A 14,967-nucleotide genomic window follows, 5' to 3' on the forward strand; every position below is an offset into this window, starting at 1 on the left:
GACTGAGGACGCAGAAGGATCTCCGCCATCGTCAGGGGAGTAAAGCCAGCTTCCGAGCCGTGTGGGCCACATGCTACCGTGTGCGGAAAAGCCGGTGACGCACAAGAAACACTGGCAGTGCTCACTTGTAGCTGCACGAAGAAACTCCAGGAGGAGACAGAGAAACCACGAGTGCGGTCACCACCTGTGTGGGGAGGGAAGGCCGGGCAGCAGGGGGCGGGGGAGCTTTTCACAGTTTACCCTGTTACGGTTCTTGGTCTATGAAGATGGAAATACAGTCTCCCGGTAATGAAATTAAGAACAGATCTTCAACCTACAGTAGGGGTCAGAATAAATACAACCCAATTGAACGGACAACAACATCCGTCCTGCATTAATTAAAAACCCTAATTCGGCCAGCACGATGAGGTCGGCTGGAGAGAAGTCAGGAGGTTTCGGTTGGCTGCAGGTTGCCAAGTCAACCAATCAACAAACACACACCAACAAAGGCGTTGACTGTTTACAGTGTCCACATCAAGGGCAGCCCCATCTGTGCTCTGGGCAAGTCAGACCACATTCACCGTCACCCCTCCACTTCCCTGTGCTGCAGCTTTTGGAATTGACAAGTGTGTACAAAGGACAGTGACCTAGATGACGCAGGGCCCGGGAACCATGAAGACTAGGTGGTGAAACGAGGGGTACTTAAACGGGAGAAGAGAAGACTCGGAGGGGACGCGGAAGCTGCCTTAGAGCATTTGAAGGGCTGTCCCTTGCAGGAGGGAGGAGGCCCCTTTTGTGTGGCTCCAGACTGCAGAGCCGGGCCCTCTTCAGTTCATTGGGAGGCCAATTTAGTTCAGAGCCAGGTAAAGGCTGCCTTGTGAGATAATAATAAAATAGCCGCACTACTGCACACTTACAAAGCATCCGGCGCTGTGATAAGCCCTTCTCCCTGCATTATCTCCCTGATGCTTCACAACACCCTGACAGAAGTATATTCCTCATTGTCATGTTCACAAAGGGGAAAATTGAGACTACAGAGGCTACGGGAAGGTGCCGGAGGTGACTCAACCAGGACACGGAGGCTCAGTGTGACCCCAGCAGATATATTTTTGACCACTAAGCCTGCTGCCCGAAGGTAGTGAGCTGTCCATCGCAGCCAGCATTCAACAGAGACGTCAACACGGCCTGGCCACCCTGCTATAAGGAAGCTCCTAAGGGGGTAGGAGTGGCCTGTTTCATGCCTAATGCACCATGGCCTTCTAAGAAGGTAAGTTCTGTGTGTGTGAGAATTGCAGGGACCGGAGTGACCGGCATGCAGAGTTCCTACTCACATTTGTCTGGGGTAAATCTGGAGGTTTTTTTTTTTTTTTTTTTTTAAATATATATTTTATTGATTGTTTTACAGAGAGGAAGGGAGAGAGACAGAGAGCTAGAAACATCAATGAGAGAGAAACATCGATCAGCTGCCTCCTGCACATCTCCCACTGGGGACGTGCCCGCAACCCAGGTACATGCCCTTGACCGGAACCGAACCCGGGACCCCTCAGTCCGCAGGCCAACGCTCCATCCACTGAGCCAAACCGGTTTCGGCAATCTGGAGGTTTTGGTGGAGGTGGTGTCAGAAGTCAAAAAGGTGAGAGACAATGAGAAACACTGCCCCCAGCTGGAGCTGCCCTGCCCCTGGGGGCTGGGACGCCACTTACAGACCAGGCATTATTATGCTTTCCAATTCACCACACCCCTTTGTGGACACGATCTCATTTAAATATGCAACAGCCTCGTGGGAAACTATCCCTCTGGCAGGTGGGGTTGAGGAGGGATGGGAAGAATGTCTCCAGACGGAGGGGAGAATGACAAAAACAGAGAACAACTTAGCTGCGGTCATACTAGGGATGGGAGAAGAGGGGAAGGAGAGGGGACAGAAAAATATGTCACTGTTCCCCACTTCGTCTGGGCCGGCCAGACCCCCTCTGCAGCCCTCAAGTACTTAACAATGTTTTCAAGTGAAACAAACCACTGAAGGAAAGAACTGTTCCCCCTACGCGCGCGCGCACACACACACACACACACACACACACACACACACACGGTCCCATGAACCCTCTGTCACTGAGGAGCAGGGTGAGCCTCTACCAGATGGAAGAGCCGGCGTGTAAGCCAGGGGATGGGAAGTACAACCCAAGGAATACAGTCAATACTGTTGTAACTGTGTGTGGTGCCAGCTGGGTACCAGGTTTATTGGGATGATCACTTAGTAGGTTATATAAATGTCTAGTCACTGGGTGGTACACCTGAAACTAATACAACATTGTACTCAACTGTAATTGAAAAGTAAATTATTTTATATAAAAAAAACCCCTGGCAGAATGGAAGTAAATCAACCGGAGGCTGGTGCTACGTTTTATAAAGTGACCTGACGTGTTGACTGGACAAGAGGAAGATGGGCAGAACTTACTACGACAAGCAGTCACTTTGGAGTGTCCGGGTGTGGAAACCTGTGCTCTGGGGAAGAAGCCGCACGGAGGATCTGTAATTGCCGGGAGTGGGTGTGTGGGGTGGGGGTGGGAGAGGCATTTCCAGGGAATCCATTTACACAGGAGACTCAGGAAATTAGCACGAAGTCTCGAAGAACAACCTGTGCCTTCGATCTGACAGCGGCAGCCCTGGCAAGAGGGGTGAGGTCCCAGAGAAGCTCACGGGTGGTGCTGGGACAGGTCACCCTGGGTGGAAGGACAGGGCCTTGGCCAGGAGCACTAACTAGGCTCTGCTCAGACCACAGGCCAATGTCCTGGGTGGCAACCCTAACGGGTGAGAGGGAGGAGCTGCAGGACTTCCTGGGAGCACCTGGGAGGGGAGGCAGAGCACTGCCCCCCAAAGGCCAGAGGCAGAGAGGAGGAGGCTGCAAAGATTAGGGACAGAGGCAAATGGACACACGAACCGACGGAGCCAGAGAACAGCATGGAAGCCCTGAGACAGAAACTCCAAGACAGAGATGGAACCCCTGCAGGGGCCGCAGAGAAAAGGGATGATGGAGGGGCAGCAACAGGAAGACACACACACACACACACACACACACACGCATACACACACGCACATCTAGAGGAAAACTGAGAAGAAACCGGCAGATGGACGGAAGAACCCTGGGGTTTGGCAGGCGGGGCTGCTGGCGAGAGGATTGAGCTGTCTCTAACTGTCTGAAGTCCCATAGCAACCCACCTTCCTGTCACTCACTGGTGACAGTTTTGCTGACATGGGGCTTTCCTCTGGGGGCGGGGGGGGCGGGTGGAAGCAGGAGGCTGCAGAGGTCAGCTATCACTCTAGAGACAGGCGGGAGGAGATGAAGGTCCCTGGAGAGCTCAGTTCTGACTCTGACTGCAGCCAGAGATAATGCACTTTAAGCACCTGGCTCTGGGCCATGTTGCTGCAGCTCCTGTGTTTAAAGGAGGGGGAGGAGGAGGGGGAGGAGGAGGAGAAGGAGGAGGGGGAGAAGGGGGGTGTTCTGCCTCAGCTGTGGGACCGGTTGTGGACCAGACTGCCTGGGCTTCCCTGCCTTTACTCTGAGGTCAGGCGGGTCCTGGGAAGGAGCACAAGCGATCACTTACCCTTGGCCTCTCAGAGCAAAGTGCACGCCCAGTGGGGAGGTGGAGGAAGGAAGGGGTAATAAAAATTAAAATTAAAATTTTTTTTAAAGTTGGAGGAACACACTATTTGAAGACAGAGCAAAAATATCTGACATGCGGAGCGCTGTCTTAATGACAGTGCGTGTGGGAGGACAGTTTAGTCATATTTTTCATTTTCTCTTCCCTGGGGAGCTGCGTTCCCGCGATCAGGCCCTGATAGCAAATTGGCGTGCTCCCTAATCAGTCCCCTTCCAGGATTATTCAGCCGCGCGATGAGTCAGGGGCCTGGGAGTCAGCCCTGGCCATACGTTCAGGATGCTTTCCTGCCCTCCTCCCCCTGGGGCGGCGGGCTGTGGGCGGGCTGTGGGTGCGCAGGAAGCTGAGGAGGAGGAGCTGCCAGCGCCCAGCAGGGTGCTGAGGGAGGCCTGGGGTGTCCACACTCCTGGGAACTTTGGGGGTAAGCATGTGACTGGCCCCCATGTGAGCGTGGGCCATGTGAGTGTGGAAAAGGGTATCTTCCAAGAACGCCTGGCTCAGGGCCAGGAGGAGGAAGTTAGGAAGCAGCTCGCTGTCCCTCGGGCACGAACACCCCCAGGACCAATGATGAAAACAGTGATGACGGTTAGTGACTACAGGAGCAGACACTCGCTGTGTCCTCTCCACAGCAGGGGTGCCACCCACGGCACCCACTGATATGGGGGGGTGACAGGGAGGTGAAATGACCGCCCCGAGGACGCAGCTGCTATTGGTGTCTGACGCCCACCCTGCGCACCAGCTACAAACTTCAGTTTGCGGTGGGGATGCCTCCTCCCTGACGCCGTGGAGAGACCTGGAAGCATGGAACAGAACGGAACAGACTGGAACCTCACAGGGAAGGTGGGGGCGGGTGGGAAGAGATCAACCAAAGAACTTATTTGCATAACCCATGGACACAGGCAATAGTGGGTGAAGGCCTGGGGCGGCAGGTGGGGGCAGGCTGGAAAGGGTCCATGGGGATAGAAGGGGATGGCTGTAATACTTTCAACGATAAAGATAAATTTTTTAAAAAGATGATTTCAATGTAGTTTTGCCGTTTCGGAGCTCTGTGATCACAGGCAGGTTACTGAGAATCCCAAACGAAACGGTGTTTATCTGTACATCGCGCTATGTCCAGTGCCAGGCAAATGGTGACGGCTGAATGGATGAAGAGATGAATAGAGAAGGGTTGCTCCTGGGATGAAACGAGGTGGGAGAAGTAAAGCATTTATTGCAGCGACGTCATACATTAAGCATTCAATGCAAGGTAGTTACTATCGTGAGCGATTATCCAGGAGCAAAATCTTATCCTTCAGTCACACTGGTTCCCAGAGCTCATATAAAGCCAGGCAATTAAGGCTAAATAGTGACTTGTCTCCAAGAATCTAAGCAGTTGCCCCTGGGGTCCGAAAGGCAATATGTTGAATGCCATCCCATTGGTTTTAACAAGTTTAGACTGAGCTCGCCTGTGAGCCCGGAGTGGGCGGGGCCCTGGGCAAGAGGCAGAAGTCAGGCTGGCCCCCTAACGGAGCTACTCTCCAGTGGCAGAGGCAAGATCAACACTCATTAGCACGAATGCCTTCCATGTGAGCCCCAGACGCAGCCCACATTCTCCAGGCCAGTGCAACACTGTCATTTATTCCTTCAACAAACATCTGCAGCTCGCTTGCTGCACAGCACATGCCCCTAGCCAGGCACTGGGGACACCGAGACGTCTGGGCTGAATGAGAGGAGGGGCTCCCAGACCGAGGAGATCTCTTAAAAGTGGGTCAGAACAATAATGCCAACTCAGAGCTCAAACACAGAGCACGGCCTCTGTGCGGAGCAGGCTCCTTCCCAATACTTCCGGGGACGGGGTAGGAAGGACGCTTTCTCTTCGCAGGAAGACGTGCTTACGCAGACCCAGGCCAAACCTCCCCACTGGGGCCCCAGCCTGGCTTCACTCCGGCTGGAGGCTGGAGAGCCAGGCTGCCCCTCCAGACGCCTCATGCTGACTCTGAGTGCAGCACCTCTCACAGTGGCCCCTACCCCCCTGGTTCCCAGGGACCCTGAGAACCCCGGAGTATCCGGGCTGGAATGAAGGTGGAACCCCACGGAAGCTGAGGGCCAATCGCTCTATCAGGCAGTGACACAGCTGAGGAAGAGCCCATCTGTCTGGATGCCTGGCCAGGGCTGAAGCTCCTAAGGCACTAAGATGCTCCAAGACACAGACCCTCCCAGAGCACCACCCCTCCGGGCCTCACCTGGGAGCCTAAGGTATTGGAGGGCACCTGTCAGACACAGCAGAGGGATGGGCTAGACAGCAGGGGCACAGAGAGCAGTGGGGGGAGGGGGTGTTCCAAATGGGGTTGAGATAGCTTACAGGAAGCCAGGCTGCCGGGACCCTGCCCACCCAGGGCATCCCAGGCCAGCTGTGGTCCAGGCTCTCACAGGCCCAGGGGAAAGGCTCCAGGAAAGACGCCAAAGATTTCTCATCTGTCTTTTAACCTGCTCCTTAAGCAGCAGGGTCATTTGTATCTACTGCCATATTCGAGCAAACTTTCAGCAATGCTAATGAACTTGGCACCAGACTCCTTCCCTGGCATGGCGGACATCCTGAAGAATGCCAGGCCGGCTACATACCCTCCCCCTTCCCCATAGGCTGGCTGGGGAGGGGCTGCAAGGTCTGAGCCAGGTGGGTCCCCTGCCTTTAGTCCTGGTCCCAGACCCTCCGACCGTTCTCCTGTGGCCCCTGTACTAGTCACGCACTTATTTTGCACAAGCATCTGTCCACCTGTCTATCCTGCAGTCTCTTTTATTTTTTTAACATTTAAATATCTTATAACGTTTAGTCGTACTAGCTGAGCTTTTCTATTGAGGCAACATTGGTTAGTAACATTATGTAAGTTTCAGGTGTGCAACATTACGATTCCATATCCATATACACGTCAGCGTGCTCCCCACCCCAAGCCTAGCCTGTGTTCTTGGGGGCTCAGAGCCTCAGGCACTCACGAGCCTCCCTCTTTCAGGAACTTCTCTTTCGAGGCCTGGGGCTGAGGGAGCTCAGTGCAGCCCACCGCTGGGTCACTGCTGGGGCAGCAGCGGCAGGGCAAGGGACGTGCGAATACCTGGTGCAATCAGGCAGCGAAACCCTCTGTGGGCCCTGACGCGCTGCATCCCTTCCGCTCATCCTTGGAAGGACTTGGGGGAGGAGGGGAGAGGCTCACAGAAAGTCTCCAGGCTGCCAGGCCATTGACCTGGATTTCCAGTGAGCCTGGTCCCTCCTGGGCCCCCTCCCTCTGAACACAGAGCCCCGGAAGGGTCAGTGTCTAGGGCTCTGCTCTGGGCAGCGTCTCAGGAACCAAACTCCTCAACGCAGGTCCCATTCTCTGCAGCTCCTGCTCCGACACCCGCCCTGGCCGGCCCCAGCCACTGTCCAGGTCTAGGGATGGGGTTGGGGGCAGTGGGTGGAGGGCTGTTTCGGGGCAGTTCACCACGTTGCTATAAATCAGTTTTGTTTTGCTTCTTCCCTCTTGCTTTCCTGTTTACCTATTTTTTTAGCCCTCCTAATGGGTAAACAGCCCCACTAGGGCGAGCCTGCCTGAGAGGTGTTAAACCTCCATGGGCCCCAAGTCAGTCTCGTTCCCAGCCGGCCACCGGGATGCACAGTGCAGGAGCTAAATATAGAAAGGGCTCCCTCCTCCCCCCGCCTCGCTGGCCTCTGTGGGCACGGCACGGCGAGGATCGATGCCGTGCTTGGCGGCAGGCTGCCTGACAGCTGCCCCTGCCCAGAGACCCTTACCTGCCCCTGCCGCCCATTGGCTGGGACAGGAGCCCTGACACACTGGGGACGGGAAGTCACCATGGTGACCTGCACAGCCCGGCGGGAGGGGGCAGGGGCTGGGCTGTGGGCTTGACCGGCTGCCCTGGCCACTCCAGGCTGGCGGCTTTGTGTCCGGGCCCCCTGCAGAGGGGGCAGCCCCGCGGGTGAGGGAGGGCGGGCGGCTGCGTTGTTCTTGCCGGAAGTCCATGGCCTGCTCCGGGCCTGCTCCGCGTGCCTCCCCAGAACGCCGAGGACGGATGAATCAGTCCCAGCTCATCAGAGCCTTTCATGCTCAACCAGCCCAGATGACAGATTTAGAAACTGCGTGGTCTTGTTCTTTCGGTGGATTTCTGAGGCGCACTCGCAGCAGGCCCAGGTCTTCATTATCTCCATCCACACCCTCTGATGAAGCATCTGCGACCGCACGGCTCTGGTGCTGGGTGCTGCACCCACAGAGACACGGAGCAGGGGCACTGGTGCAGAAAGGGCCCCAGAACACCCAAGCCACAGCAAACAGCACGATGCTGCCATTGGTACCAGCACCTCACTCGATCGTCCCAGCCTGTGAGGGATTGCTAACCTACTTTGATTCGAGAATGGAGGGTTCGGTGCCTTTCAAAGCGCCCCCTGCCCTCCCCTTAAGTGACAGAAAGTACACACTCAAGCTTTCTAGCTCCGATGCTGGATAAGACAGCTGGTGTTTCCCAAACTCTGGGCCGTGAGCCTGAGGCATCAGAAACACATGGGAGGTTCGTCAGTGCAGACCCCTGCCCGGGACACACGCAGGCCGGCTCAGCACACCCGCCCAGGCTGCGGGCCGTCGGAAGGACCACCTTGCCCAGGCCACTCTCAGAGGAGATCCTTAGAGCAAGCATCAGGTATTGGCAGTGGGTCCTCTACGCGTGGCTCACGACACCAGGCATATCACTGTATTATTTAAGAAACAAGCAATTGTAACTCTCTCTGGTCTTACCAAATCAAACCAGTGACTTGATTTTTGAATGCTGCCCCCGCCTTGACCTGCTTCTCTCGGGACACTGCGTCTGGCACCAGGCTTCCCTGCCCACTCTGGGCTCAGACACCTCCCTCCCACCTCAGTCCTAGCTCTTGGGGGCTGGGGGTCAGGTGACGGCTCATTCCTTCCTGATCCCAGCTGCACTGTGCTCAGGGAACTGCTCCTGAATCCAGTCTGATCAAGGCCAGCAGCACGGATCTAAAGGGAGCTGGAGAGTCAGCTGTCTGCTTAGCCGCTGGGCAGCCGTGCTCCCACAGTCTTCCATGTGCCCCGACTTGGCTCTCCGGGACCCCAACAGCCCTGAGGGTGTGTCATCCCCACACACGTTGCCTTTCTTCCCTAGGAACCTGCTTTCACTGACCCCCAACTGAAGCACCCACTCCCCACTCAGGTAATGTCTGTCCCGCAGGATCGGCTCCGGATTCACTGTGGGACGATGTCCCTGCCCTCATGCCCCTCCGCTCTCCACCTTCCCCACCCGAGCCCCTGTTCCCTGCGTCTGGCCACCTATCGTGGCATCTGCCACGTTTCACAGGGCACACGTGCTCGATGGAGACGAGGGGCTGACTGATCTCCACGAGGGAGCAGACTTGTTGCTGGGCTGTCGTCCTCAGACTCAGAGGCCTGGAGGACAATGCCTGCTCTGTGCCTGTGCAAAATAACACCGGGAAAGGCCCTCAGCCCGGCGTCCTCGGTCCTTCTTTCTGCCGTCCTATGGCGGGCATCCTAGGCCCCCTCCTGGGTTCCCCATGCCTCCTGCCTCCTGGTAGTCACCCCTTAGGTACTGCCCTTACATGAAGACTGGACTCATTGACTTGCTTCTAACTAATAGAACACGGCAGAGGGGATGGGATCTCATTCCAAGATTATAAAACGACTGTGGTGTCCACCTCAGCCTCTCTCTCTCTCTCTTTCTCTCACTTATGTACTGCCCTGGATGGTGGTGAGGCGGGGGGGGTAGCTGCCATGTCAAGCGTCAGGCCACATGGTGAGGGGCTGAGATGGACCAACAACTTTGTGAGTCAGGCCTTCAGGTGACTAAGGCTCTGGCTGCCATCTTTTTTCTTTTCTTTTTTTAAAAGAAAAAATGTTTTTATTAATTTCAGAGAGAGGAAGGGAGAGGGACAGAGAGAGAAACATCAATGATGAGAGAGAATCATTGGTAGGCTGCTTCCTACACACCCCACACTGGGGATCAAGCCCAAAACCCGGGCAGGTGCCCTGACCGGAAATCCAATCATGACCTCCTGGTTCATAGGCCGATGCTCAACCCCTCGGCCACGCTGGCCGGGCTCTGACATCTTGACTCTAACCACACGAGAATCCTTGAGCCAGAGGCACCCAACTAGGCCAGACCTGGATTCTTGACCCACAGAGTCTGTGAGATAATAAATGCCTGCTGTTGTAAATAGCTAAGTTTTGGGGTACTTCGTTACATGGCAACTGATAACTAATGCATGACCTTTGCATTCCTCCTTTGTGCACAAACATGGTGGGCATGGCGAGGGTAAGTGGCACCTAATGGCACTCAGGGCAGGCCAGTGGCTGGGAAGGGAGGCTTCAGATCCCAGAGCCCCCGGGAGGACAAACAGGTGCGACTCTACCCTCCCAAAGTCTGCTCACACCCTCACTCCTCTCCCCACCTTCCAGACACCCGAGCGCTCACTCGATGCTGCCTCGGTAACGTCTCCAGCACACACCGGCTCTCCTAGTATTTCTGCTTAATTTGTCTTTCTACTTACATTCATTCATGGAACCAATATTTGCGGAATATGTACTGTGGGCCTCGCACTGTTCACGGTGCGGGGGGTTCTGCAGCTCACAAGGCAGCCACCACTGTTCCCCCGCCCCCCCGCCCTTTTTTCTTTTCCCCTCGGCTCCCCTGGAAGCCCCTGAACCAGGACACTCTCCGCACCTCTGGACTCCCCAGGGCACCCGGCCCAGCTCAGCACTCTGCCCACATTTCCTGTCTGAGGAGGAGAAAACGAAGAGTTGCCTGTCAGGGGCTTTTTAAAGGCATATGTTTGTGTGGGAAGGGACAGAAGAAGGGGCGGCTGAGAGCTCTGAGAGCCTCTCGCCTGCGTTCCCCCTTCAAATAGCAGATGGACTGACGTTCCTTTGGCGCCTCGTGTATGTCTGGAAAGCAGCAGCCGGGCACCGTCCCGCACATGAGTTTGTTTCGTCCTCACAAATGGCTGCTTGGGAAGCAAATGTTGTTCCCATTTGACTGGTGAGTAAGTCAAGGCTCAGAGAGTTTGCACAGCACAGCGAACACGTCTGGAGTGTTCCGAGTTAGCTCACGCGATCCTCCTCCAGCGCAAATAAATACGAGATGACTTGTCCAAGTTTATCCTTGTAATTTAGTAAGTGCCAGGGCCAGCCGCGGCCTGGAGTCCGCCTGCAGGAGTTCACACGCTGATGGACGGACGCAGCAGAACTGAAGGTCAATGTTGGGCCTTCGGGCTCTGAGCCTGGCCCTCTCTCACCACCCAGAGCTGCTCTTTCCTGCCTCCCGCCCAGCTCCCAGCATCCATCCAACTGCAGCTCACTCTGCATTCCAGCGACTCCTGATCTCACTGTGGATTTGTCTATCTTGAGTTCTCCTTTGACTGAATTCAACATGTTTTTTTTTTTGGTTTCAAAAATAAAGAAATCAGAACCCTTCTTGTTTGTGTGGAAATATCACCCATTTCCTCACCTTGGAGGTTGTGTGTGAGGACAAGGAGAGAGAGGAGGAAAGAGGAAAAAAACAAAACAAACCTAGAGCGACAAGGAGATGCTTGTCTGTGGAGAAGCTTCGGGTCACAATGAAGCGAAAGCCTCGCTCCTGTGCCTCCTTTTGGCAAGACCGTGTCAGTGGGAGGATGACGGGACCTGGCAGGCAATGACGCGGGGACTTAAAATTCAGGAGGCAGCTCCCCAGCTCTGAATCCACGTCCCCTCTTCCGGCCTCAAGCAGGTCTGTTTCTCTCATTGTCTCTCCAGCCCCACATGCTCATTCATGCAAGTCAACATTCTGCCCCACAATAGGTGTGATTGCTTCCCATTATGTTGTCATGGCAACACCCAGTGCCATCCAGGGGGTGGGGAGGTGGCAGGGGAAACAAATGAGTGGCCAATCAGGCTTTCTAGGAAAGTCTCACGATGACACACTGCTCACTGCCAAATGCCGGAGCCACGCAGAATGAAGGTTAGCGCATGAGGACCCTGTTAGCGGCACGGCGACGGCCTCCCTCTGCCTCGACCGAGGCACACTGATTCCGTGCGAATGTGCTGGATGAGTGATGGATTACTGGCCGGAGTGAGAAGGGAGATACAACTAGCAAACAGGATCGAGAAAAGCAAAAGGCCCTTCAATGCTGTAACTGTTGCCCCTGTGAAGATACAGGCCTGATTCTTTCCTGTGCCAAGGCCTGTGGAGGATGTCAGAACTGTGGGCACTGCCAGCCCTCTTGCCCAAACTCAGAAAGAAATGAAAAAGTTCTGCTGTTGAGTCCCCCACAGACAAAGTGGGTGAAGCTCTAGCTCCTGTAACAGGCACCAGAAGGGTCTGCCAGTTTGCACCTGTGTCTCTGCTATTCTCATCCCCCCGGTGAGACGCGGATCCTGATGCCACAGCTCGTAGGGTTGCTGTGAGGGCTGAGGAGGCAATGCGTGGGCTCACGGTAAGAACTCGGTAGACGGCAGCATTATTATTACAGGTAATCGCAGACGCTCAGGGGGCCAAGGACGGCGTCACTGCAGCGTCTCCCGTCTCTACCCTGGGCTGTGTTCTGGGAACACGCACAGCAGGGGTGAATTTTCAGGGGCCTGTGAGCCACAGCCATAGCCTTTTACTCTAGGACAGTTGTCAGCAAACTCATAAGTCAACAGAGCCAAATATCAACAGTACGATTGAAATTTCTTTTGAGAGCCAAATTTTTTAAACTTAAACTATATAGGTAGGTGCACTGTTATTAATTAGGGTACTCCTAAGGCTTAGGAAGAGCCACACTCAAGGGGCCAAAGAGGAGCATGTGGCTCGCGAGCCGCAGTTTGCCGACCACGGCTCTAGGAGAAGCGTGCTGGGTGGGAGACTTTTCCAGGAGCCTGACAGCTAGGCGTCACTCTTCAGGATGGTTGTTGACGTCACACCGCCACCGACTGAGGCATTCCTTTAGCCCCACCTGGGAAGGCCCATGAATGGAATGGGCTTTGCCTTGAAGGTGAGGCACATCATCAGCCAAGGGTGCCTCTGCCCACGTGGGAAATCTCTCAAGGCTCAGACCAAGAAGTCTCTGCCTCGCATCGCTGTCCCAAGGGCCACTGCCTGGCTCTGCGCCCCTGGGGCTTTCTGATCAAGGCTGGGAAGACAGCCAGCCCGAGGAGGCAGCTGAGGTCGACTGGAGCAATTAATCCTAAAGGTTACTGGAGCCTGTCCTGCTGGGGAGCAAGAATCCAATTACCCATAGTGACAGCAGCTCGGTCCCCGGGGAGAGACGCGTCTGCAGGGCGGCCCAACAACCTGTCTGCTTGAAACCTTCCTGACAAGCAGTCCTCCCCTCCATTCCTCCACTCGCCACTGCCGGGCACACACCTCAGCTGACCAGGACATCACCTGGGCTGCGGTGCCCAGCTAGTGGAGCAAAGCACTGAGTTCTGGGAGGCTGGGCCAGGACCAGCCCTGAGGTCTCCTGAGAAGAACCCATTTCTCCTTAGAAACAAAGACCAGAACAACAGGTCAATTTTCCAGGCTGAGCCAGACCTTCATGATACATCAAAAGCGGGAAGGAAAGAGAATGAGAGAGAATCCAAATGAGTTTATTTGGGCATCAGATAAGTATGCAAAATTATGCAGATATGGAAATGGGCATATCATTTTCAATCAATCGCTCTGCCATCATCAGAAACAGATTTATAGGTCTGGATAAGGGGACCACTGAGAGAGAATTTTGGCTCCCTGACCTCCACCATTCCTCAAAATGTAAAGGGGGGGAGCAGGGAGGTTGGAGGGAGCTGTGCTATGCCAGGTGACCTTCTCCCCCTTGAATGACTCAGACCAAGACGGGCTCCTACTTGCCCAGGACTTCCATGCTGGACAACAGTGAAAAAGAGGTCAAATCTTTTGCGAGGCTGCCACTGGGGAAAGGAATTTGACTTTCTAATGCAAATTGGCTTCCTGGCTGGCAAGTGCATGATTAAAATGATATGTTTCAATGCGGGAGCCAGACAGCAGATTTGGCATTAGAGAGCAGCCCTGGTGCCACATAAACCAGTATGCAAGGTGCATGCGGGGGTAGCTAGAGGAGAATTTGTGGGGCATGGAGACCCCAGGACTTGCTAATCAGCATGGAACATTCGGGGGGGATTATATAAACAGATCCTGGGTGTACTGTAAGAAAGGCTCAGTGCCTTCTCTCTCCTTCCTGGGAAGAGCTCCATCCAGTCCCAGATCGCTCAATCAATTATTCATTCATTTATTCAGTGTGGACTGAGTCCCAACTGTGTACCAGGTGCTGTGCTCGGCGCCCAGCATACAGCAGTGAACAAGACAGGCAAGGCCCGTGACCTCAGAGAGCTAACAGTTTAGCGGAAACTGCTCACCGGAACTCAAATCTGGACTCTGCCACTTAAGAGTAACCTTGGGCAGGTTGCTTAATCTCGCTGTGCCTCGGTTTATCTTTAGAATAAGTATCATGGGAGTGCATACTGCCCCTGCTGCTTCCAGTCATGACGGGGACTGGTGCCTTCCTGTCTTCAACAACTAGGAAATCATATAAAATATATGAAACAAATGATTCCAGACACTGGACAGCACGCAGCATGGGATTGGGATCCCCGAGAGAAAGAAATCAAATAAGGAGGAGGGGCTACAATTCTGCCATCTTATACTCTGGACCCGGTCTCCAGGCTGCGGCACGGAGAAGGGGAACCCAAACAGAAGCCAGCCTTTTAGACTTCAAGGAGACCGAGGCAGCTAGAATGTTCAGGACAGAGTATCAGAAAGAGTTCTGGATAGCTGAAAGGGATCCCCTTACATCTTTGGCTAAATACTGATTTGCACATACAAAAAAAAATGAAACGCCATAAGGCTGGGAAAAGAATCAGGCCAAACAATTTTCAGAGCTTAAGTGGGGCTGGGGAGAGCTGGCGTTCCCATGAGTAGAGTAGGCAGACCTTATAATAAATCAGGTAGGGTCCTCAGAAGGGAATACCTCAGTAGTAGAGCTAAAAGGCAGCGCCAACTCACCCTAAGAGAGCTTAAAAACAAGCCTTTGAAAGGATCACACTGATCCCAAATATACTTTATATTTACAGTAAAGTATATCATGGACCATAGATTAATCACTAAAAAACAAAACTAAGAGCTATGACTAATAAGTTAGCAAAGGAGATAAAATGGAATCATAAACATGATCAGTTAATACACAAGGCAGAAGAAGAAGAAAACAGGAACACAGTACAGATGGGACAATTAGAAAATAAATAGCAGGATAGTAGACTTAAACTGAGCCATATTACGTTAAATATAAATGGTCTAATAATTTCAACTAAAA

At 54.1% G+C, this 14,967-nt stretch overlaps 1 protein-coding gene and 1 long non-coding RNA gene across 3 annotated transcripts in view; one reads left to right on the top strand and one right to left on the bottom strand.

The window, feature by feature from the left end:
• Positions 1–14,967, bottom strand: part of KCND3 (potassium voltage-gated channel subfamily D member 3) — a 135,158-nt gene that overhangs the window by 61,649 nt on the left and 58,542 nt on the right. The gene's annotated exons all lie outside the window — the stretch shown is intronic.
• On the top strand, positions 2,227–14,081 carry LOC107182965. Its single transcript, XR_001513732.1, has 3 exons — positions 2,227–2,237; positions 6,026–6,030; positions 14,048–14,081. It is a non-coding gene; the product is annotated as an uncharacterized LOC107182965 (long non-coding RNA).

The sequence above is a fragment of the Myotis davidii genome, unplaced genomic scaffold (genome assembly GCF_000327345.1).
Source record: "Myotis davidii unplaced genomic scaffold, ASM32734v1 scaffold217, whole genome shotgun sequence".
In the NCBI taxonomy this organism is placed as follows: domain Eukaryota; kingdom Metazoa; phylum Chordata; class Mammalia; order Chiroptera; family Vespertilionidae; genus Myotis; species Myotis davidii.